Genomic DNA, 22704 nt, shown 5'->3' with positions numbered 1-22704 from the left:
TAATTATCCACTTTATTTTTTACAGCTCTTACATGGACCGTCCAGTGTGTTGGACACAGAGGCTTTATTTTCAACACCTTTGCAGGGCCTTCTACACTGTGCTGGATGAGGTCTGAGAATATTGCACGGCATGTCGTAGATCTCCCAAAAAGATTACCAAGTTCTTGTACATAAAGCAGTGCGTCTTCCATTATGGAAGACTAATGTGCTGCAGCCTGCATCGCCAGATTTGTACAATGTGCTCCACAATGCACAGGAAGAGCAAGTGGTTGTTCTTGCCATATTAATGCCTGTGCACCATGGTATGCTCCGGCCATATTTGCTGCTCCATCATATGTTTGTGCTCTCAACTTTGACAGAGAAAGACCATGACGGCATAAAACCTCTTTGACAATTGTAGCAATTGCAGTACCAATGGTATAATCAGCCTGATGCAGTCCAATAAAAACAGATCTTGGTCAGGGTAACAAATACAAAAGCTTTCTTGTTCCTGCCAAGATATATCCTGCGTGCCATCAACAATTACTGCGTATGGATTGTCACCAATATTTTTACGGATCTGATGCAAAATTGTATGGGGCAATAACTGAGGAACTTCACTTGGATGTCTGGGCTGAGATATTCTGTTCAATTTTCTGTAATGCACTGTTTCAGAGAAGGTACATCCTCTTCTCTTGTACTAAGAAATTGGGGAAAATTCACTTTGTGGTTATCCTGACCTCAGAGTGCAAGACCTTGTTTTGCCAGAAGAGCTGTGGTATGAATATTGTGTTAAGACTAAACCAGGCTTCTTTCTGTTGTTGATGGACTTGTAGTGATAATTGTAGATTGATTGATTGGCCTCCTCTATACTGTACTAGTTGACTCAGTGCATATGAATTAGCATAACCGTTCTGGTGCTTTTTGAACCTTTATATTGCCTTCTTCCAGGTGGTGTTCTTAGAAAACTCAGTTTATTTCAGTGACTTTTCACAGTGAGAGGCATAGCATCCCTGCTACTCTATCGCTGTAATGCAGCAAGGGGAAATCCTGGAATTACCTTCCTTGAAAATGCAGAATGCGCTTTTTCTTCATTTGTGACTGTATTACAATGATTTGAGAAGACAATGTGGTGTGCGGTTGGTTTGGTGCCAATGTGCTTCCAAGTGTATCCATCGTATGCTGAGGACTAATTGTTGTTGTATAAGAACTGTTGCTTGATTCGCCTGAGGCAGTGACAACTCCACAAATTTGGTCCTGGGACCGGGGTGTAACCACCAACTTTTACAACTCACTACCATTACAACAAAACTTTTACAACGCAAGATCCATTACATCGCATGCCATTACAACACAGTCATTACAACGCAAACCATCACAACGCATAGTACCCCTACACTATCCAAAACCCTACTGTTGCCCCCCCCCCTGGAGTTAGAATAGTAATTTTTACCCCTACACTATCCAACACTTACCCTACTGTTGCACCCCCTGGAGTTAGAATTATATTTTTTACCCCTACACTATCCAACACTTACCCTACTGTTGCAACCCCTGGAGTTAAAATAGTAATTTTTACCCCTATACTATCCAATACTAACCATACATGCAATGTAATGGTATGCGTTGTAATGGTATGTGTTGTAAAAGTATGCGTTGTAAAGGTAGTATGCGTTGTAATGGAATGCGTTGTAATTGTAGTTTTTAGGAAATTAGTTGTAATGGCATGCGTTGTAAAGGATTTTGCGTTGTAAAAAATGCCTTGTAAAGGCATGCATTGTAAAAGTAAGCGTTGTAACGTCATACATCCCTTTGAGGTATCATTGCACTGAATCATGTTCATTTCTGAGTTGTCTGAATATAGCTTCACTCCACTTGGCTTTTTCATTGCAAAGAATTTCCGGATATCCTTTCTAATAAAAAAGAAACAATTGCGTTTTTAGCAGTTGCAATTTGGGAATATACAGAATAATTAACTGCAGTTTGAAAGTTGCAAACAGTTTTGTGTTCACTCTCACATGTAATTAGCACAGGACGTGATGGGGTCAAAACCTGCCTCTAGTATAAGTTCCTCTCCCAATGTAGTACAGCAGGGAGGGGAAGTGAGCGCGTGCAAAGGCTTCCTAGAAGGTCTATCCAGCTGCTTCATAACACCCTTAGGTTTCCACAGCAAGAAGAGCGTTCTAGTCAGCATCTTACCTGACTAAAGTGTTTCAGCAATACATAGGACACTGCAGCATATATTTTCCACTGGGAAAGGAACCTAGCTGAAAAATCTTTTAGTAGAATGACAGGCAATATAGCCATGCAGGCTTCTAAAAGTGAAGAAAAAGAACATGCACAAATGATGTGATGCTAAGAAACAGAGTATATTATCTCAATTTGATCAAAAGTATCCAAACGGATTGGCCAGGAAATTATAATTTGTTTACACTAGACACAATACAATAGTACACTTATTAGCAGTGGTAGTGGCAGACGCAGACCTCTTTTGCTATTTTCTTGATCTACTCACTGGCTGTAAGAAGCTGGTTGGAATGACTACTGGATTCCCGTGGCTGGTGGTGCTGCTTTTCCTTCTGCTCTGGGACTCTGGAGACATACCACCAGGTAATCGTTCAGGTGAGCCGGAGCTCAGTCTGTGGAGTTGAAGTTGGAGGAGGCGATGGCTACTCAAGGGCGGTACTAAGATGGTCCTGCTCAGTTATTAAATGGTGACACAAGTACATAGAAATGAAAGTGAAGGTATTGAGACCTAATCTTAAATAGCAGTACCATGAGCCAAGCTACCATCCGGTGTAAAACTCCACATCAGTTTAAGGGCAATATAGAATTGTGAAACACAGGCTTAGGAGAGTGAGTGTGTGCGAGATTCTTGAAGGCTCAGACATGGTGCAGGGCTAGGTGAGGTTAAGCTGATTTATAAAGCATAGCAGCTGCCCCAGCAAAGGGGCGTCCCGGCCTATAGCCTCAAATCCACCGTTACTCTGCCAGAGCCTTGGTCTCAAATTATATAAGGAAGTGAGTACTAAATGGCCAGTTCCCAGACCTAAACATCAAATTAAAAATAGTGCAAGTACTGTGCTCATTTTTTGTACGAAAGTTGGAACCCCTGCAGGTGGACATTTTACACTTTAAAGAAACAACGCTTTAAATCACTACTTCACAAAGCATTAATAACCCAGACACCAACTAACTCTACCACCTCTGGTTGACTTTCAGCTGTAATTTGCATGCCTAGATTTCATATTCATGCCTATAGTAGAAAAAGTAAAGCTACAAGTACCAGAAAGTAAATTGCTTCTGGCTAAAGAGCCACGACTGGCTGATGATCTTATCAACGATTCTTGTCCGCTTAGAACTTTACAATTTAAAGTAACTCTGCTGAAAATCTAATTTGTACAGTCTTTAAAGGCATAGTTTTATCACTGAAAGCCCACTTGTGTCCATAATTGAAGAAGACCCACTGCTGTCACAGGTTAACAGAAAGAGACAGCACAGAGGGCACGTGGTGCTAAAGCAATTGCCACACGTTTTATAAAGTTGGTGCCCTGGCAGGTCTATATTTCTTAAGGTGGACGGGCTCCAACTGGTGTAGTGGGGTCATAAAGGCCACTCACATTTGAAATGTTAGTGCAATACCGTGAGTAAGTCTCTTGCACATTTTGTGAATCACAAACACAAACACAAGCACAGAGGCATAAGTGGGAAAATTAAGTTTTAAATTGGGAACATTGTCAGGCCACTAATGGTACACACTTGATAATGGGACCACTCTGCTTACACTTGGCATGCCGGCAAAAAGGCCTCCTGTTTCTATTGGGGTTCAGAGTGGTTCTGCCTGAATGAACATGGCTTACTTTTAATGTTACCAGAGTACCCCATAATATCGGAGACAGTGGTCAAGCGATGGGCTTTCCCTTTTTCTGACATTGCTCTATTGTATTAGTCCACTTGGTTAAGCTGATGTAATGCAAGACTGCATATACCAGGATGCATTATTATGCTTAAGGAAAGTCAGGGACTGCAAAGTAGCGTGTTTCCTGATAGCGGTATCTGGTACCTTTGACTAGGCTTCATTACAAAAGTGGGAAGGCACAGGGAAAGTGCACTATGCAGCCAGTGATTCCTAATTTCAATCCCCAGCTCCCACTTGAGCCAACTGTGATCTGCAACTGCAGCGCTTAACCCCAAAGTCAGGCTCTGATAATAGTTAAGTTCATGGGACCTCGACATTCAAAACACAAGCTGAAGCAGTGGTCAAAGTGTATGTGTGTGTGTGTGTGTGTGTGTGTGGGGGGGGGGGTAGGAACAGTCTGTGTGGAAAATCAGAGGGCGAGAATAACCGGAGGATTGGGTCAGTGGGCAGTGTCCAAGGTGTGGCAAGAAAGAGCAAAACTTTCTTATTTTTATTATTTGTTTGGCATTTTACTGACCAATTATGACCTATTACGCTATTTAATTTAACCAATAGACACACATGCTTATTTAGGGTTTAATATGAGTTATTGACATTAAAATACTTTCACAAACTGGGATATCTTTCTAATCACAGAATGTGCCAAATATGCTTAAAATTGGAACCGCAAGCCATTTGTCTTCGAGCCATGCAGTTTGTCATCAGTACTTCTCCCTTTTCCCACAAGAACAGTTCAAATATGAATAGCAAAATATCCTAGTTTGCAAATGCTTTGCACATAATTATGGCTGTAACATATTTGCCTCATAATTCATCATCTGCTGCATAATCTGTTTATTTTAACCTAAACATTGTTTGTAGCTGATACAGATCAAGAATTAGTAAACAATGTGACCTGTGTTGCTGCAAAGTGGAGGGCCCTTACCAAAGGTTGACAGCTCTACTTTCCTCATTGCTACATTTGTATGTTAGACAGGCACTAATGAGGCAAAATCTTTGCAGGTATGTGTACAAATCTCAAAACAATAAACTATCATAAAATGTACCACATTACACTGCAGCCTTTTTTGCTACGCAATTTAGTAAACACTGCAACATAATTTTGTCCTTGTTTGCTGCATAATTCCAGTGAGCCAAAATAGTCAGCACATGTTAAAAGTACTTGTGCAAGAAGTGTGCAAACTTAGTTTGGTGTTCATGCAAATCATGCATTGCCGATCCCTGGTGACTTGCACTACTACTACTACTGCTGAAACAAGGCCAATGGAGGTTCCAAGGGTGAGGGTGACTGGTCTCAAGGGTCTTGTGACCTCAGTGTCACCGTCACTCTTGGATGTCGAGACCCCCCTGTCAACATTTGTAGACGTAAGGACCCCTCCTGCCAAAAACTTTGTAGAACTTGGTACTCTTACTCACCGACAACCACAATCACCATCATTAAACACTGTTTAGCAAATTAAAGGTTTGTGGGTGAATAAGGTTCGGAGTCACAGGCTTACTACAGAGTTCAAACTAAAAGGCTCCAAAAGGAATTGCCCAAAAAAAGCCAAAAGTACTTTCTTTTTCCTAAACAAAACATAATTTGACAACACTTGACAACACTTGATAACATTTCTGAACTAATGTGATGGGTGTGCCTGTTTTTCTCTCCAGAGCGACTGTCAATTTGTGGATGTTTTTTTGCTACTGCCATCCTCAGGCTGTGTTCCACCTCAAGTCTTGAATGGTACTTAGTCATTAATACCGCAAGTGCTGAGAACCCGATCTCACAGAAGTAAGATGAGCTGAAAGGCTAGAGAGTTTTGTTTGCATTTTCTCTCAAAGCTGAAAGTTCTACAGACATTTTCAGCCAAAACTCTCCCAGTGAAACTTTGGAGATCAAATACTGCCAATGCTGGGACCCCAATCTTGCATAAATATGATGAACTAAAAGGCAGAATGATCTTGACTGATATTTTTGACAAACATGAATGGCATTCAGACATTGCTAGCCAAAATTCTCCCAATAAAATCTTTGCTGAATTGCATCTGGAGAACGCAAGCACTCTGGACCTCAATTAGGTCTTCCTGAAGGTGCACTGGGAGAGGAGTACCTGGATCCACTAGAAAAGGGTAAAAGACCCAGTCATTGTCACGATCAATGTCCTCAGGAAAGTACTTTTCTAAAGCGTCCCTGAAAAAAGCCAAGTGATTTCTTATAACCTCAGCAGCACTTTCAAGTTCATATCCTGCGTCCTCAACCGCTTCTGATCAATATGGGAATGTCTCCAGCAGGCCGTCTTGGATAAGTCTTTTCAACAACTCCAGCTTCTTAAAGCAGATATTTTTGTGCACATTGTGAAAGATGTACTTTCAGCTCCTTGCAAAGACAAATTCAAGGAATTTAATTCATCAGATGTCTGCAAGGCATGCTAAAAGCACAAGCCAACGGGGATTACACAACTGTTCTGCTTTGCATTGATCCAAATCTAGAAGGAATAGCTGTAATTAATTTCTCAATTAAAAAATACAGTTCAGAACCTTCCCTCTGGATAACCATCGGACTTCTGCATGGAAAAGCAAACCATTATGTTCAGCTCCCATTTCTGCACACAAAATTGCAATCAGACGAGGTCTAGTGGGTAAACCTTTATGAAAGTAACAATTTTCATAGCACAATCCAACACATCCACAAGTTCTCTATCCAAGTTTTAGACTGCAAGGGTTTCCCGGTGTATCATGCAGTGGTCCCATAGAATATGAGGAGCCTCTTTTAACACTACATGGAAGGAGCACCATCGGTACAGATCCCAACACAGCTGTCCCATTTAAAGCCATTGGAGCAAAGGAAGTGATTGAGAATGTCAAACAGGGTTGATGCTGTTGCCTGGTCATGCCACAAACCACACACTGGCTTTATTTCACAATTCATGGTGATGTAGGTGAATCCAAGGTCCAGGTAGGAGGCATCATACTTCCTAATTTTTGCAGCTCTTTTTGTAACATCTGTTTGGGCCTTTTGTTTGAGTGACCTACCATCTTTTGCCAGCAGGAAACTATCCATGTCAAAAGTGTTTGACCTATGATGTAAAATTCCAAAGTCCCATATTATTGATTACCACAGACTTGCTGCTGCATGCAGTATGGTTGTTGTTTTTTAAGAAAACTCTGCAATTTCCTCAGAACTATAAAAAATATTCTTATCCTATCTAAAACGCGAACAACACAAAAGGTTCCTTCCACGTGCTTAAAACAAAATTTGCAGCTGGTCCTGGCTTCCATTATGTGAGCTGACATTGTGGGCCATTACCAAGGTTCTCCTTCCCTTGAGTGCGCACATATTGATAGCAATAGGAAACATGGGTGGATGACATGTTTACAATCTACCGCCTACTTGTTAATGAGATAAATCTGCAGTTTGTGCCCAAATTGATTATTGTAGTGCTCTCTACATAGGCTACTCCTATTTTTGATCTTCTGACACCTTCAAGAAAGGTAGAAGGACTACAAGGTTGTTATCCGTGTCATAATTCGTCTCAGAAGGAAGATTACTGCTATCCAGTGAAAGCCAGCCTGTGGTGCTGACTTAGAAACCCTGCCAGACAAGTGTAGGCTGTTGTAGCGGACTATTGGTTACTTAACAATACATTGCATTCCTCTATTGACTTTCTTGTCTTTGCTCTCATATTCTATCTTCTTCCTTGCATTTAACCTCTTTCTATTGAAGGAATTATTGTTCATACATGCGTTCTGCCATTTTGTTCGACGTTCTGGCTCATCCGATGTGCCCCCAAATCACTCATTATGCATTGGACAACTGTGAGACCACAGGGGGCTCTAGTTGTATTTGTTTTGCTTTGCCAGCAGCGTATGTACTCTCTCCCTGGGAATTCTCATTTCCTTGACAGGTTAGTGTCTGACCATCCTCTCCTTCGTGACAACCTGAGATAAAAGCCTGCAAAAATTCTCTCCACCTTTGTCACCTATAGTTATGATATCTAAAGCTTGACATTCTCTGATTCCTGCCAGTGCCACCAAGTGTTGCCTCCCTTCTCACTCATCACTGGAGCTCGCTCAGCTATAAGGGATATAGCACAAAGTAGGCAGTGAAGTTTACGGTGTGTGAGTGCAGCGTATATGAGATCTTAAGAAGGGGTCCTTATTTCGAAAGCGGGAATGTTTTCAACTTGTATATGGTTGATTGAGCTCTATATGTGTTTTGCAAGATATGGTAGACTGCATGCAATTGTGCTACATGCAGACAATGTTTGTGGTAATAGCACAAAAATCAAGAGCACTGATCTGACCTGCAACCCTTTTGGGCACGACCAGACTGCCCTATTGACAGGGCTACTGGAAATATGAGGCAAGTGAGGACCAAATTTTGAGGTGGTTTTAAACTTGTAACGGCCGAGCTGTAGAGGTATTTTGCAAGGTATGGTAGACTACTTGCACTTGTGCATCCTGCAGACAAAATTTGTGGTAACAGCACAGAAATTAAGGGTAAAATCAGTCCACCAGACTGTAAAACAGGTCCGCAAGCTGCTAAACAAAGCACACACTGACCTGACCGGCCACCTGTGTGGGCACTGCGAGACTGCTCTATAGGAGGGGCTACTAAAATGAATTATGAGGCAAGGGAGGACCAAATTATGCATCAGGCTCAACTAAATTGTTTGGTATGAAAATATAAATATATGTTATATGGTTATATGTTATATGGGTATTTATTACACGCACAACTACTCTTGAGTATCCTGGCACGAAGCATAACCACAGAGAAGTCGAGAGCTAAACAGCAGATCATAACATCTTTATTAAAGAGATGAGTCTTAAGGAGCTTTTTAAAGCTGCTAAGATCTCTGGTGTCCCTGAGAGTGAATGGGAGGGAATTCCAGAGGGTAGCCGCTTTGACCGAAAAAGATTGACCGCCCAATCTGGTTCGCCGGAAGCGGGGGATTACCAGCCGGCGTTGGGAGGCCGGCCTAAGGTGGCGACTTGGGACATGGAAAGTCACTCTTTTCTTGAGATAGGCAGGGCCAGTATCATGAAGGGCTCGATGCGTGAGTACCAGAGCCTTAAATTGAACTCTTTGGGCCACCGGCAACCAGTGGAGTGCGGCAATTTCCGGTCTTATGCTATTGCGTCTAGAGATGCCGAGCAGAAGTCTCGCGGCCGCATTTTGGATGAGCTGTAGCTTATTTACCAGAAAGGAGGGTGAGCCCAAATACAAAGCGTTGGCATAATCCAGATGGGACAATATGAGGGCTCTAGCGACCGTTTCTTTGGCTGGCTGTGGCAGTAGAGGGAAGAATCTGCCCAGAGATCTAAAAGTCCCAAAGCAGGCACCCGTCAGTCTCTTAATCTGCTCTGAGAACCTTAAATCTTCGTTGAACCAGATACCCAGGTTCTTGGCTGGGCCACCTTCAGAGAGGGGGCGGGGAAAATCAGGAGGCCAAACCAGTTTAGTGAATTGGTTTGGAAATTGGCCGTATAGTATAATCTCTGATTTTCCCTCGTTGCATTTGAGTTTGGCACGGGCCAACCAGGTGAAAACGGCCGCCAGGCACTTTTGTGCTGCAGCCGTTTCTAATGTCGAGTTACCCCAGGTGAACAGGAGCTGGGTGTCATCGGCGTAGGCCATAATTTTTGCACCCAGCTCCTCGGCCAGGTAGATCAGTGGGGTCATATAGATGTTGAAAAGAAGTGGGCTCAATGTTGAGCCCAGTGGGACCCCGGTCTGAACGAGCCTGGCCGAAGAAGAGTATGGGTGCATCCAGACTTGCTGGTAGCGGGAGTCCAGGAAAGACTCCAGCCAAGACCACACAGCCCCGGTGAGGCCAATATCAGTAAGGCGGGCCAGGAGGAGTTGGTGAGGGACCGTATCAAAGGCGGCAGAGAGGTCCAATAGGATTAGCGCCGCTCTGCCACCCTTGTCCGTGCACTCCCTAATGGCTTCCACCACCTCCACCAAGGCTGTCTCCGTGCTAAAGGAGGCCCTGAAGCCAGACTGGGCTGGATGAAGTGCCCCAGACTCCTCCACAAAGGCGTTCAGCTGCCGAAAAGCAACCTTTTCGCAGACTTTTGCCAGTGCCGGGAGCAAGGAGATGGGGTGGTAATTGGCTGCGATAGCGGCGTCTGCTGAAGGCTTCTTCAGAAGAGGCAGGAGTTTGGCTTGCTTCCATTGCTTAGGTACCACTGCCGATTGCAAAGACCAATTAACCATAGTAGTGACCTCTGACCCCACACAATCTGCTACTCCCGCCAGAACTCTTGCCGGGCATGGGTCCGAGGGGGAGCCTGATTTAAGAGATTTCAGCAGAGCAAGGATGTCCAATTGATACACCATAGCAAATTTGGCAAGGCAACTACTAGCAGGGGCACCAGGTGTCACCGCCAAAGGGTGTGAGTCAGCGTTACTCAAAGCTAATCCCTCTTCAATAAGCTTGATCTTATTAATAAAGAAGGAAGAGAGCTCCTCACACCATTCAGCAGAAACCGAGCTCTTTTTATGCTCCGCTAGAGGCGACAGAAAGCTTTGGACTATAGCGAAAATTTCCATATCATTATTATCTGCTTTTAGGATCCTAGTCGCAAAGTAGGCACCTTTCGCAGTCTTAACTGCGGTATAGTATTCTCTTTGGACTGCGCTGAGATCTGCTTTAGTTTGCGGGGAGTATGCAACCCTCCAAAGCCGCTCAAATTTCTTGCATGACCTTTTTAGCTCTTTCAACGCTGGCGTATACCAAGGTTGAGAAGGTAACATGCGTCGGGAAATATTCGGAGCAGGCTTGGAAATGGTCTCTACTCCCAGACTGACCCAGGCATTAAAGAGGTCCACTTGGCCCTCTAGATTAGTGGTCCGAGCCATCTGGGAGTGCGTGAGGGCTTCAGCCAGTCCAGGAATGTTAATTTTCCGTACTAGGCGGCCTGACTGAGGAGGGGGGTGGCGAAATGGTAGTGCCACGTCCCAGGAGAAGATAATCACAGCATGGTCAGGCCAGGTAACTGGCTGGGGATCTTTAAGGACCAGGGCAAAGTTGGAACACACCAGGTCCAGCACATGTCCTCGAGAGTGCGTAGGTTTGGAGATCCACTGAGTTAAGTGCGTTATGGACAAAAGGTCTTGAAGACCCAGTGTGTCTAAAGAGCTAGTGGAGTCTAAATGTATGTTAAAGTCTCCCAAAAGGAGAAATTTGGGAAACGTAACACACGGTCAGTCAGTGTGTCTCCTAAGGAACTTAGAAAGGAGCCAATTGGCCCTGGCGGTCTATAGATCAAGGTCCCTCCTAGGGTGAAGTGGGGAGAAAGAATAAAGGAGAAGTCAAGGGCTCCTCCATCCAACACACTCAAGGATTTGTCGCAGGAGAAGGCCCATGTTTCCCTGAATACTACAGCAGTGCCGCCCCCTCTACCTGGTGCGATCGGCTCTAGACAGGCGGTAGCCACGTGGGACTGCCAGTTCTACCACTGGGGCACACAAAATCGCTTAGCCACGTTTCCGTGACAAACAAAATGTCCAAATTGTTGTCTCTAATGAGCTCAAATATGTTCTCAGCATGTTTCACCATAGAACGGGCATTGATGAGAGCTGCCTTAATCGGAAGCTCGTTCTGGCTTTTGGGCGATGAATGTGATAGGCGTGGGGGAAGGTGAAAATTGCAAACCTTACATTCCCATATCGTGTCGGAGCTCGGCGAGCACCTATGCAGACCTAAATGTGAGCCTGGGTTCAGGGAGAGCAGGGTGTCACGACTATAGGTAAGTGGACTGTGGAACGGGCGCTGCACATACCTCATTTCAGCGGTGTCCGAGCGCGGAGATCCTATCCCCCACGCTCGGTCAGCTAACGTCCCGGTCACCCAGGACACCCTCTCTTTCTCGTCCCCTGCAGGTGCTGACCCCTGAGTGCGGAGAACCGGAAACACTCGCCCGCCATCCCGGAAGCGGAAACAGGACGACCTCTGGCAACCCGGAAGCACCCGGCCCTGACCCCGGAAGTGGTCGCGCTATCAACACGCCGGAAGATAGAAAAAGCCCCGAGGAGAAAGGAGAGGCGTTCGGAGCAACCGACTCGTGGCAGGAGGCAGCGGAGAGCGACGAACCCCCGACAGAGAGCGGCGCAGCACGGCTAGACCGAAGCGAGGAAGAGGACGAGGACGTCTGGACGGAGGACTGGTGGCGTCCTCAGGAGGAGGCTGGAGAGCGGCCGCAACTCGGACGAGAGTTGCGGCGGGGCACGTGAGTACACGTCACCCTTTCTCAGTGCCCCTGTACATAGAGTTGTAGATATAGAGTTGTAAATACTAGGATTCACGAGCACCTAGCCACTGTATATTAAATCCCCTTTGCACGCACCTTGTAAAGAGCCCAATCACTGCCCAGCACCTGTCACCTCTCTTCCCTCCCGCTCTTTCTTGCCTCTTACAACCCCGTTCCGTCCCTCCCTCACCATCCTCTTTCCTACCCTCTCACGCCCTGGTGTAGGTGGAGGCATTCCGACTGTGTTGCTCGGACTAAAGCCCTTACGCTTCTCTCCCTTTCTTCAAGCCTCCGTGGAGCCCCAGTACCATACCGAGGAGACCATTGGTGAAAGCGGGAAGCAGCCCTTGAACCAGAATCCACCTCACCGGGCCGGGTCATCAGCCAAGTCAACCATCCTCCCTGCATTGTATCTTTGTATTTCCACTCATCACTTGAATAAATACCACAGACATAGCTCACTATATTCGGCCTCCCCGCCTGTTATTCCGGTCCGCACGTCCCACAAGTCCACAAGTGGTGTCAGAAGTGGGATATCCCGGAGGCATGGAGGCCGCAGTCAAACAACTGGCGGAAGGCCAGGAGCTACTAGGGAAGTTGATGGAGAGATTCCTCAAGACGGCTGAAGACGATCGGGGTCAGTTGCATGACGTGCTGAAGGGCCAGGGTACCGCGCAGGACCAAGCCCTCGAGAAGCTCACAACTGTTATGGGGCAACAAAGGCCCGTCACCTCCCTGCCCTCTGTCGTGTTACAGAAGTACGTACCCGGAGAGGACCCCGATTACTTCTTCACGAACTTTGAGCGTCTAGCACAGGCGGCTGCTTGGCCTGAAGACAGGTGGGGCCACTACTTAGGTCCCCTATTGACCGGAGAACTGCAGGCCGCCTACCAGCAAGCCAACATCCAGGGACAAACACCGTATGCCGACATCAAGACCTGCATCCTGGAACGACTGGGGATTGATGATGAGGCATATAGGGTTCGGCTACGTCAAGCGAGGGAAGGACCCCAAGAAACCCCTAGGGCTCTTGCCTTTCGTATTCAAGATTTGGCCAATCGGTGGTTAAAACCTGCTACAGCCACCAAGGAAGACATTTTGTCCAAAATATATCTAGAGCAATATTTAGCTTCCCTCCACCCTGCCACCCAGAAGTGGGTACGCCAACATGCACGTCTAACGCTCAACAGTGCTATAGAAATAGCCAGCGCCTACAGCCGAGCCCAGGAATCCCAGCGACCTAAAGAGGAACATCATCCCCGTATACCTCCGGGGAACCATGCTCGCCTACCCCGACCCTCTCCAGTGGTCAGGAAACCCGAGCCCGCTCCCCTTATGCCCTACCCTGTCATGCCTCGGGCCCACCCACCGGGACCCCAATGTTATCATTGTGGTGGGTACGGACACATTGCTCGCGTCTGTCCTCAAAAGGAGGAGCCCATGGAGATAGGGATGGCGAGAAACTATGTGTGTCTCACCGCTGACACTACTCCTCCTCCGTTTCGATGCCCAGTGCGGATTAAAGGACACAGAATGATGGCACTGGCCGACACTGGATGCAGGCAAAGTGTCCTAAGACCCCAAGAATTACCTCACCCTGTCGGTCCGGTCACAGGTACGGTGGCTATCAAATGTGTCCATGGCGACACCAAGCATTATCCGACCACACAGGTCCATGTCCAGCACCCCATGGATAGGGGTAGTCTGCTAACGGTGGGCCTCATACCTACTCTCCCGGAACAAGCGATATTGGGGAGTGACTATAGTGGCCTACCCCATCTCCTGCAAGACACCACCGACTCTCTGAAGAAGTGGTGGGCCGATGCCCCGTTTTCCAGTGAACCACCTCCTGGGCATCCAACGGTTAAACCCTACAAGACCAAAAGACAGAAAAGGAACGAAAGAAAGGACTTTGCTATGGCCTTTCCTGCCCAAGTCGATATCCATCCATGGGAAACCAACAGGGAGTTCCGCGCCACGCAACAGGAGGACCCGGTGTTGCAGGAGGCTTGGGCCCGTGCTCTGGACGCTGAAGATCCTCTACATGTAGGTCCTTACTTTTTCCGGAAAAACGGACTCCTTTACAGAAAGGGAGGACCCCAACAGCCCACCCAACTGGTTATCCCCGGGTTGTTTCGTGAGAAAGTACTGTTCCTAGCTCAGAGCCATTTATTGGGGGGTCATTTCAGCGATGAAAAAACCGGACACACAATCCTAGATAAATTTTATTGGCCAGGGGTGCACGGACAGATCAAAAGGTATTGTCGGGAATGTCCAGTCTGCCAGCGGAACAGTCGATACCGTCCTCCCCGGGTCCCTCTCCAGCCCCTTCCCATCATTGATGTCCCCTTCACAAGAGTAGGCATGGACATTATAGGACCCTTGCTTCCCTCGAGATCAGGATGTAGATATGCCCTTGTACTGGTGGACTATGCTACCCGCTTCCCTGAAGCAGTACCCTTACGCCAACCCACCACCCAAAACATAGCCAAGGCCCTTGTATCCATATTCTCGAGAGTAGGCTTTCCCCGCGAAATCTTAACTGACCAGGGGACACCCTTTGTCTCCTCCCTTATGCGCCAAGCCTGCTCCCACCTAGGCATCAAACAAATACGAACATCTGCCTACCACCCCCCAGACTGATGGGTTGGTAGAGCGTTACAATGCTACACTCAAAACGACCCTTAAGAAATTGTTAGGCCTCGAAAGTAAAAGATGGGAGGAGATGCTTCCCCTGGCGCTGTTTGCCATCAGGTGTAAGCCCCAAAGCAGCACAGGATATTCCCCGTACGAATTGTTATATGGGCGAGCCCCGCGGACACTCCTAGATATGGCTAAGGAAGCCTGGGAAGCTGAACCAGATAGAACCCGACCCCTACCAGAATATGTGGACAACCTAAAGACCCACTTGGAACAGATAAGGGTCATTGTGAGGCAGAACTTGGTAGCCGCTCAAGACACCCAAAAACACCAATACGATAAGGGAACCAAAGCCCGGAAGTTCAATCCTGGTGATCTGGTGTTGTTACTATTGCCTTCTTCCGACCACAAGTTACTAGGGCAGTGGCAGGGCCCCTTCCCTGTGTTAAGAGCCGTGACTCCGGTTACCTATGAAGTGGAAACAGAACCCAACCGAGGAATCACGCAGATCTATCACGTGAACCTATTGAAGAAATGGGAGGGAGTCCGTCCGGTCATGTCCATTGTAATAGCCCCTCCCTTTGAAGGATGCATTGACCCGGACCTCCCAGAACCCCATAGACAGGATCTTAGGCGAGCCCTATCCTCGGTGCAGACAGTATTCTCCTCCCTTCCAGGACACTCCACCGTGGTTGAACATGCCATACATACGGAACCAGGAAAAACCGTGAGGCAAAGGCCCTACCGCATCCCCGAAGCCCGTAGAGCCATCATCAAAGATGAGACAAATCAAATGCTGAAGATGGGCATCATAGAACCCTCCAACAGCAGCTGGAATTCCCTGATTGTTCTCGTACCCAAGCCAGATGGTTCTACCCGATTCTGTATGGACTTTAGAGAAGTAAACAAAATATCAGCCTTCGACACCTATCCCTTGCCCCGCGTGGATGAAATGGTGGAACGCATAGGCAAAGCCAAGTACATAAGCACCCTTGATCTCTGCAAAGGTTATTGGCAGATCCCTCTTAAAGAAACAGACAAACCCAAGACTGCCTTTTCCACCCCGGAGGGGTTATTTCAGTTTAAGGTGATGCCCTTTGGGCTTCACGGTGCCCCGGCTACCTTTCAAAGAGCCATGAACTTAGTGCTACAGCCACACACGAGGTACGCCGGGGCATACCTGGACGACATCGTCATTTATAGTGATAGTTGGGAGCAGCACTTACATCATCTACGAGCCGTAGTGACCTCTCTAGGGAACAATGGTTTTACCATCAACCCCTCCAAGACCACCCTGGCAGCCCAGAGCGTGAAATACCTCGGATACCTGTTGGGGGAAGGACTTATACGGCCTCAGAACAATAAGATCCAGGCCATTCAGACCATTCCCTTCCCTCAAAACCGGAAAGAACTACGTGCCTTTCTAGGATTATTGGGGTACTATCGGAGGTTTATCCCGAATTTCTCACAAACCGCAGCCCCTTTGTTGAAGAAATCCACAAAAACTGAAGAAGCGCTTAGACATCCCTCAACCGTGGTAGTACATTCCTTTGAGCAACTGAAACAGTCCTTGGTATCAGAGCCAGTCTTAGTCAGCCCGGACTATACCCAAACATTCATATTGCAGACCGATGCCTCTGATCAGGGCTTGGGGGCTGTGCTCTCACAAAAGGACTCGACAGGGGTCGAACGGCCAATCCTATACCTCAGCAGAAAACTCTTTCCCCGAGAAGTAAATTATGCAGTGGTAGAGAAAGAGGCCCTAGCTATTAAATGGGCAGTAGAAAGCCTTAGGTACTACCTCGAGGGGCGTGAATTTATACTATACACCGATCATGCCCCTCTGGAATGGATGGCCCGCAATAGGGGCCACAATGACCGAGTCCTTCGGTGGTTCCTCTCCCTTCAACCCTTTAGGTTTAAGACCTTACACAGGAAAGGGCTACAACAGGGCAACGCGGATTATCTGTCCCGATATCCACCTCCCAGCCCCCCTACAAGAAAGACAGCTAGGGAAAGGGGATGTGGAACGGGCGCTGCACATACCTCATTTCAGCGGTGTCCGAGCGCGGAGATCCTATCCCCCACGCTCGGTCAGCTAACGTCCCGGTCACCCAGGACACCCTCTCTTTCTCGTCCCCTGCAGGTGCTGACCCCTGAGTGCGGAGAACCGGAAACACTCGCCCGCCATCCCGGAAGCGGAAACAGGACGACCTCTGGCAACCCGGAAGCACCCGGCCCTGACCCCGGAAGTGGTCGCGCTATCAACACGCCGGAAGATAGAAAAAGCCCCGAGGAGAAAGGAGAGGCGTTCGGAGCAACCGACTCGTGGCAGGAGGCAGCGGAGAGCGACGAACCCCCGACAGAGAGCGGCGCAGCACGGCTAGACCGAAGCGAGGAAGAGGACGAGGACGTCTGGACGGAGGACTGGTGGCGTCCTCAGGAGGAGGCTGGAGAGCGGCCGCAACTCGGACGAGAGTTGCGGCGGGGCACGTGAGAACACGTCACCCTTTCTCAGTGCCCCTGTACATAGAGTTGTAGATATAGAGTTGTAAATACTAGGATTCACGAGCACCTAGCCACTGTATATTAAATCCCCTTTGCACGCACCTTGTAAAGAGCCCAATCACTGCCCAGCACCTGTCACCTCTCTTCCCTCCCGCTCTTTCTTGCCTCTTACAACCCCGTTCCGTCCCTCCCTCACCATCCTCTTTCCTACCCTCTCACGCCCTGGTGTAGGTGGAGGCATTCCGACTGTGTTGCTCGGACTAAAGCCCATACGCTTCTCTCCCTTTCTTCAAGCCTCCGTGGAGCCCCAGTACCATACCGAGGAGACCATTGGTGAAAGCGGGAAGCAGCCCTTGAACCAGAATCCACCTCACCGGGCCGGGTCATCAGCCAAGTCAACCATCCTCCCTGCATTGTATCTTTGTATTTCCACTCATCACTTGAATAAATACCACAGACATAGCTCACTATATTCGGCCTCCCCGCCTGTTATTCCGGTCCGCACGTCCCACAAGTCCACATGGACTCAAGATGCCTAAGAGAGAAGTGGCAGCCGGACCGGCACTGGGCGCGGTCCAGGCGCGGACGGGCGCAGACGGGCTTACCTTAGGCGCGCATTCGGCGCTCCCGCTGCGCCCGTCCGCTGCGCCCCCGCCAGCACATGAAAATAAATAAAGGGGTAGTGGGAGGCGCGGGCTCCTGTCTCCGCCCTCCGGCTTGCTGGAATGTCCCTGGTTGGTCCGCCTAACTCCCCATGAGCTCTCCACTCAATCGGCACACAGCCGTGGTGGAACGAAGCTCGGGATTCGGCGACCAAAATAGCTGGTGAATCAGAAGAGCAGCCTAACTCGCTGACTTCCTCGTGGATGTAAACCAATACACAACGCGTAATACAAGATACACAATAGTCTAAAATAGGAGGAGCAGCCTCACTCGCTGTCGTCCTCTGTGCAAAGAATATAATTGTGCAAACAGGCAATTGCTGAATAAAATTCTTGTCACGCTAAAAACATATACATCACGTTTTTAAAAGCAGGCTTAAAATGCTTGCGCTCGCACAGTGGCAGCAGCGACTTCAAAGTGGTAGTAAAATAATGCTATGTGTTGCACATATTCGGGGATACTGCTGCTTCATTATTTTGACATTTTTTACACAAGGTAACTATGCGCAAAGGTTTCACCTCATCATTGCCCGTTTTTAAAAACAAAATATGGCAATGAACAAGAGAAAGATGTCTAGTAAACCTCTCAAAGGGGCCTTCCACTCTGCAGGAATATGCGTAGCCACATTAGCTCACCTGGTTCTGGCCAGGAGAAGTAAAACCATGGAGGTCTTGTGCAGAGTTAAACAGTTCACACACACCTCTTTCCTCCAACCCCCTCCGATCCATCTCTCTCATCTCTGTCAGCTAAAGTATGCCTGCCTCTGTCTCTCAATACCTAATAATCACACACAGGCCGGACATTGTCTGTCCAGGATCCTCCCCTTCATCCCATCAATGTTATACCCCCTCCACGCCCGCGGCCAACCCAGGCCCCCACCAAGCACATTGCCTTTCTGTCTGCTGCATAACATGTGTATTTGTGAAGCGCAAATATCACCCAAGCTAGGGTCTCAAGGCACTGAATAACAGGTGTAAATTGTTACCCGTCTCAATGGTACTCATGTTATCAACCTCAGGTGAATGAAAGGCTGAGTGGACCCACCAGGATTTGAACCTTTGACCATGAGGTCGAACACAGGCCCCTACAGTGGATACTTTAGTCCACTAAGCCACCAGACCCAGCTTGGTGGCAGCACCATTTCAAAAGGGGTTAAATAAATAAGAGTTAGAGCTTACATGTGGCGTGATCCCTAATCACACCATGGGTCTCTGGAGGGGGTGGTGTCTAGTAGGCGCACCCTGTCGAGGAAAAGTAAGCAGTAAAAACACAGCTCATTCATATTCTGCGAATTACTTATCTTTCTCGTGGTAAGACAGGATGAAATCACTGTGGTTTCTACAACATACAGCTCCCAAGATATCACACTTTAAATCCATTATTGGGATTGGAACCATAAACCAGTACTCGCTTCTCCAAATTCAATAGCCACTGAGTCATCTCAGGACACAGTGCCCTGTGAAATAAAAGTTTGAACTGCTACAAGCCATTTACAATGCACAACTGTCATTTGTTAGCCTCACTTAAAGTCCATTCCCAAAACCAACATTTGCATCATCGGGAATCAGGGTGGAGCCGTGTCCAACCTAGAATGCAGCTACCAATAAATACAGCCACTAACTACCCCACCCCAGGAGACCTTATTCTCTGGATAATTTAACTCAACGTTACTCTGGGGCAACACCAAGTAAGAGAACCTCTGGAAACAGCAGCTGAGGAAGTAGGGTAAGGCAGCCCTCCCACAGAGGTCCTGTTGTAGCTAATGAGACGTTTGGAAAACCAGTCCTGGGTAAAGAACATGCACTCCCCATCAAAAGAGAATCACCCACTCAATTGCCACCACTAATCAAAGAAACTGATGGCGAGAGTTTACAGGAGGCTTCTCACTAAACAGGACTGGTATAATATGTTACCTTGCCAGCTGCTTGGTCAAGTTGGTGATGCAGGGGACAGGAGGCCTCAGATGAGGTAAGAAGAATGTTTAACAAAGGACACCAGCCAAAGATAATGTATCAGAATTGCTTGTGTTCCAGCGAGCCGCAGGTCAAGGAAATTGTAATTGTGTGACAGCGCCACCATTTACAGCACAAAGGCAAGTACACAGATGCTGTTCACCTCTGCAAACTAAGGCAGAGCCCATTTTCAACATTGTCTACCACATAGTGTTTCGAGCCTAGCATGGTGCACAGGAGGTCAACGTCTATAGACTTGTTTTTGAAGGAGACTACTAGGTTAGTCGGAATTGACAACATCAGATTTACAGAAATATTTTCCCCTTATCACCTACAAATGTTGCTAATCTGAAATGATTTTTCCTGAAACAAATATCCCAAAGTATGTAGCTGTTCCCCTCTGATATGATTTCTAGTTGTACTAGTAGCTGTTGTAGCACTGGCAGTAGTGAAATTAGTAGGAGAAGTAGGAATCGTTGCTTTAGGGGTGATAGTATTAGTACATTAAGATGTTTGATGTGCCAAGAAATAGTAATAAGCCATCAAAGTATCCCCAGAGGACAATACAAAAATGCTAAATACTGGGCCAGAATTAAATGTCATGGAAAAAAGGTGGAATAATTGTACTAAGATTGAAAATAAACATTTGCTGAGAAGCGAAGTTATATGAATGTAGAAGGTAAATGTAGAGTTTAAATTAGGCTCAACACATGCTGGTCAAAAAACAATAGTAAAGGCAAATATTTTTTGCGACCCTTTTGACCATTTATCTCACCCCTAGTAAATAGTTTTTAACTCTCTTCATTTGAATTAATATTCTCCAATAAATAAGCCCCAACCCACCTTTCAAAATATTTATAGGTTTGCAACTCTTTGAATCCAAAAGGAAATTCACATCCTTCGTGTGTCTCTGAGTGGCAAAAAACCAGGGTGGATGCAGAGGAAGGCAGGGGAAGAGGCAGCTTACTGAAGCTTTGCAAAGCTTCGGTTGCCTTGGAAACCAGGAGACAGCTGGGAGATCAGATTGCAGAGGCAGCCACGAGGAAGAAGCACAAAGAGGGACAGCAGCTTCAACAAAACAGCAGCAGCAACAAGGAAGTCCACGAGAGGGAGCAGGAGTGCAAGGCAGCAGGATCAAACAAGTATTGAAGCACTCCAGAGCCCTCCCCATTGGTGCATATTCATGGCTTCAGTTCCCAGCATTTCCTTGCGTGCATCCTGCAGTTTCTCTGATTGGAGGATGGTCATCAATGACGTTGTATTCTTTTACGATGTCCTCCAATCAGAGAGCTTCTTGAGATGCACTGTTCAGAATCAAAAAACTAAGAGTAAACGTTTTGGATTCCAGACTCAGGCAGTGGTACCATGGGAATGCGTGACCCCCTTTCCACGACTCTACCCCCCTGGGGGTCAGCACCTACTGAATGCAGACCCCTGCTCTCGGTTGTGCTACTTCGTAGGCTTGCCTGCAAGACTGGAGGTGAACTTCAGTTTGGATTGTGGTGGACAGGCCTTCAATAACCCAAACCTGCCACCACTAGGGTCCACCTGCTGGTGCTAAGACAGCCAAGGGCGCATTATTGATGTGGCTCTATTCCCCTTCATTGCGCTCGACTCACCTATTAAAAGGTGCGCCCAGTGCATTGTGGGAACTGCACCACTTGTGATGAATGCACTGCCCTCAGGGCAGCCGCAAACTGCATTCATTAAAAACCAGAGTGGCTGCTTTACAGACGCTCTGTGTTTTCACAGTGTAGGCAGCAAACTGGATGTGTGGGGACCCCCTTTCTCCCCCAGAGGCTACTCTTATAAGGCACACTGACTGTGCTCTACCTAATAGATGGCACACTGTCTGTGCACCTCCTGAGAGCTTCTTTGCCTCTGCGCCCGCGTTTGTAATACAGCGCGGGCACAGAGGAAAAGGAATCCCCTTATTTGCCCGGGACAAAACCCCATGCAAATGAGGGAACACTCTATGAAAGTAGCACTGGTGCTTAAAGTGCTTCAGCACTATTGGTATTACAGAAGGGGCTGCACAAGTGTCTGCTGCCCCTTTAATACCAAATTGCACTCTGCACTACTGCCCCTGGGCATCTAAGGTCTATTGGGGCCTTCCAAGGTCTAGCATTAGAATGTGCTACCTCAGGTTAAAGGACTGGTCGGAAAGCCTGAGCCGAGTTCCAAATTTGACAGCTCTGGCCAGAGTGCCACATCCTCTCCCCTGCTGAACACCAAACTGCCCAACTGAGAGAAACTCGCACTGCCTTCAGCTACAAAACACCTGGATGCAACTCAATTCAAATTCTACCCCAGACAAGAGTAATATGCGGCTTGAAAAAGCAAAGTAACCACATCCTGGAAAAAGCAAACACTCATAGGGAATGCAAGTTTAAGCAAAGTACGTGAAATGTAAGCAGCAACAACATGGCAACCTTAATGCTTTTACACTCATTAACCCCTTCGATGCTGATGACGAGCTGAGCTTGTCACGTAACGCGGCTTTTTGCAAATTGCCGCACACAGCGGGAAAATGCACCGCATGCATGTGGTTAAGAAATCAGTGAGTGATTTTTCCTGACACATTAGGGACGTGACTACAGGGCCCAAAAGGGACCCATTTCAATGTCTATTGCTTATATCCTTACAAACGTTAGCAGTTTGGTTTAAAAAGACTACATTCCTGAACACAGAGGTGTGGTTCAGTTAGTACCGATATAAGTAACCCTACCACCCATGAAAATCATGGCATGCATTACAGTAAATGATCACGCAAAACAAGTTTGTTGGAAACAGTTTGCCACA

General features: G+C 47.3%; 1 pseudogene; it reads right to left on the bottom strand.

Annotated features, from left to right (window-relative positions):
* Positions 1–346: 346 nt before the first annotated feature.
* Positions 347–1155, bottom strand: LOC147661222 (uncharacterized; annotated as a pseudogene).
* Positions 1156–22704: the final 21549 nt, after the last annotated feature.

Source organism: Lissotriton vulgaris, unplaced genomic scaffold (assembly GCF_964263255.1).
Source record: "Lissotriton vulgaris unplaced genomic scaffold, aLisVul1.2 SCAFFOLD_6076, whole genome shotgun sequence".
Classification (NCBI taxonomy): Eukaryota; Metazoa; Chordata; class Amphibia; order Caudata; family Salamandridae; genus Lissotriton; species Lissotriton vulgaris.
This window is presented reverse-complemented; position numbering and strand designations above follow the sequence as displayed.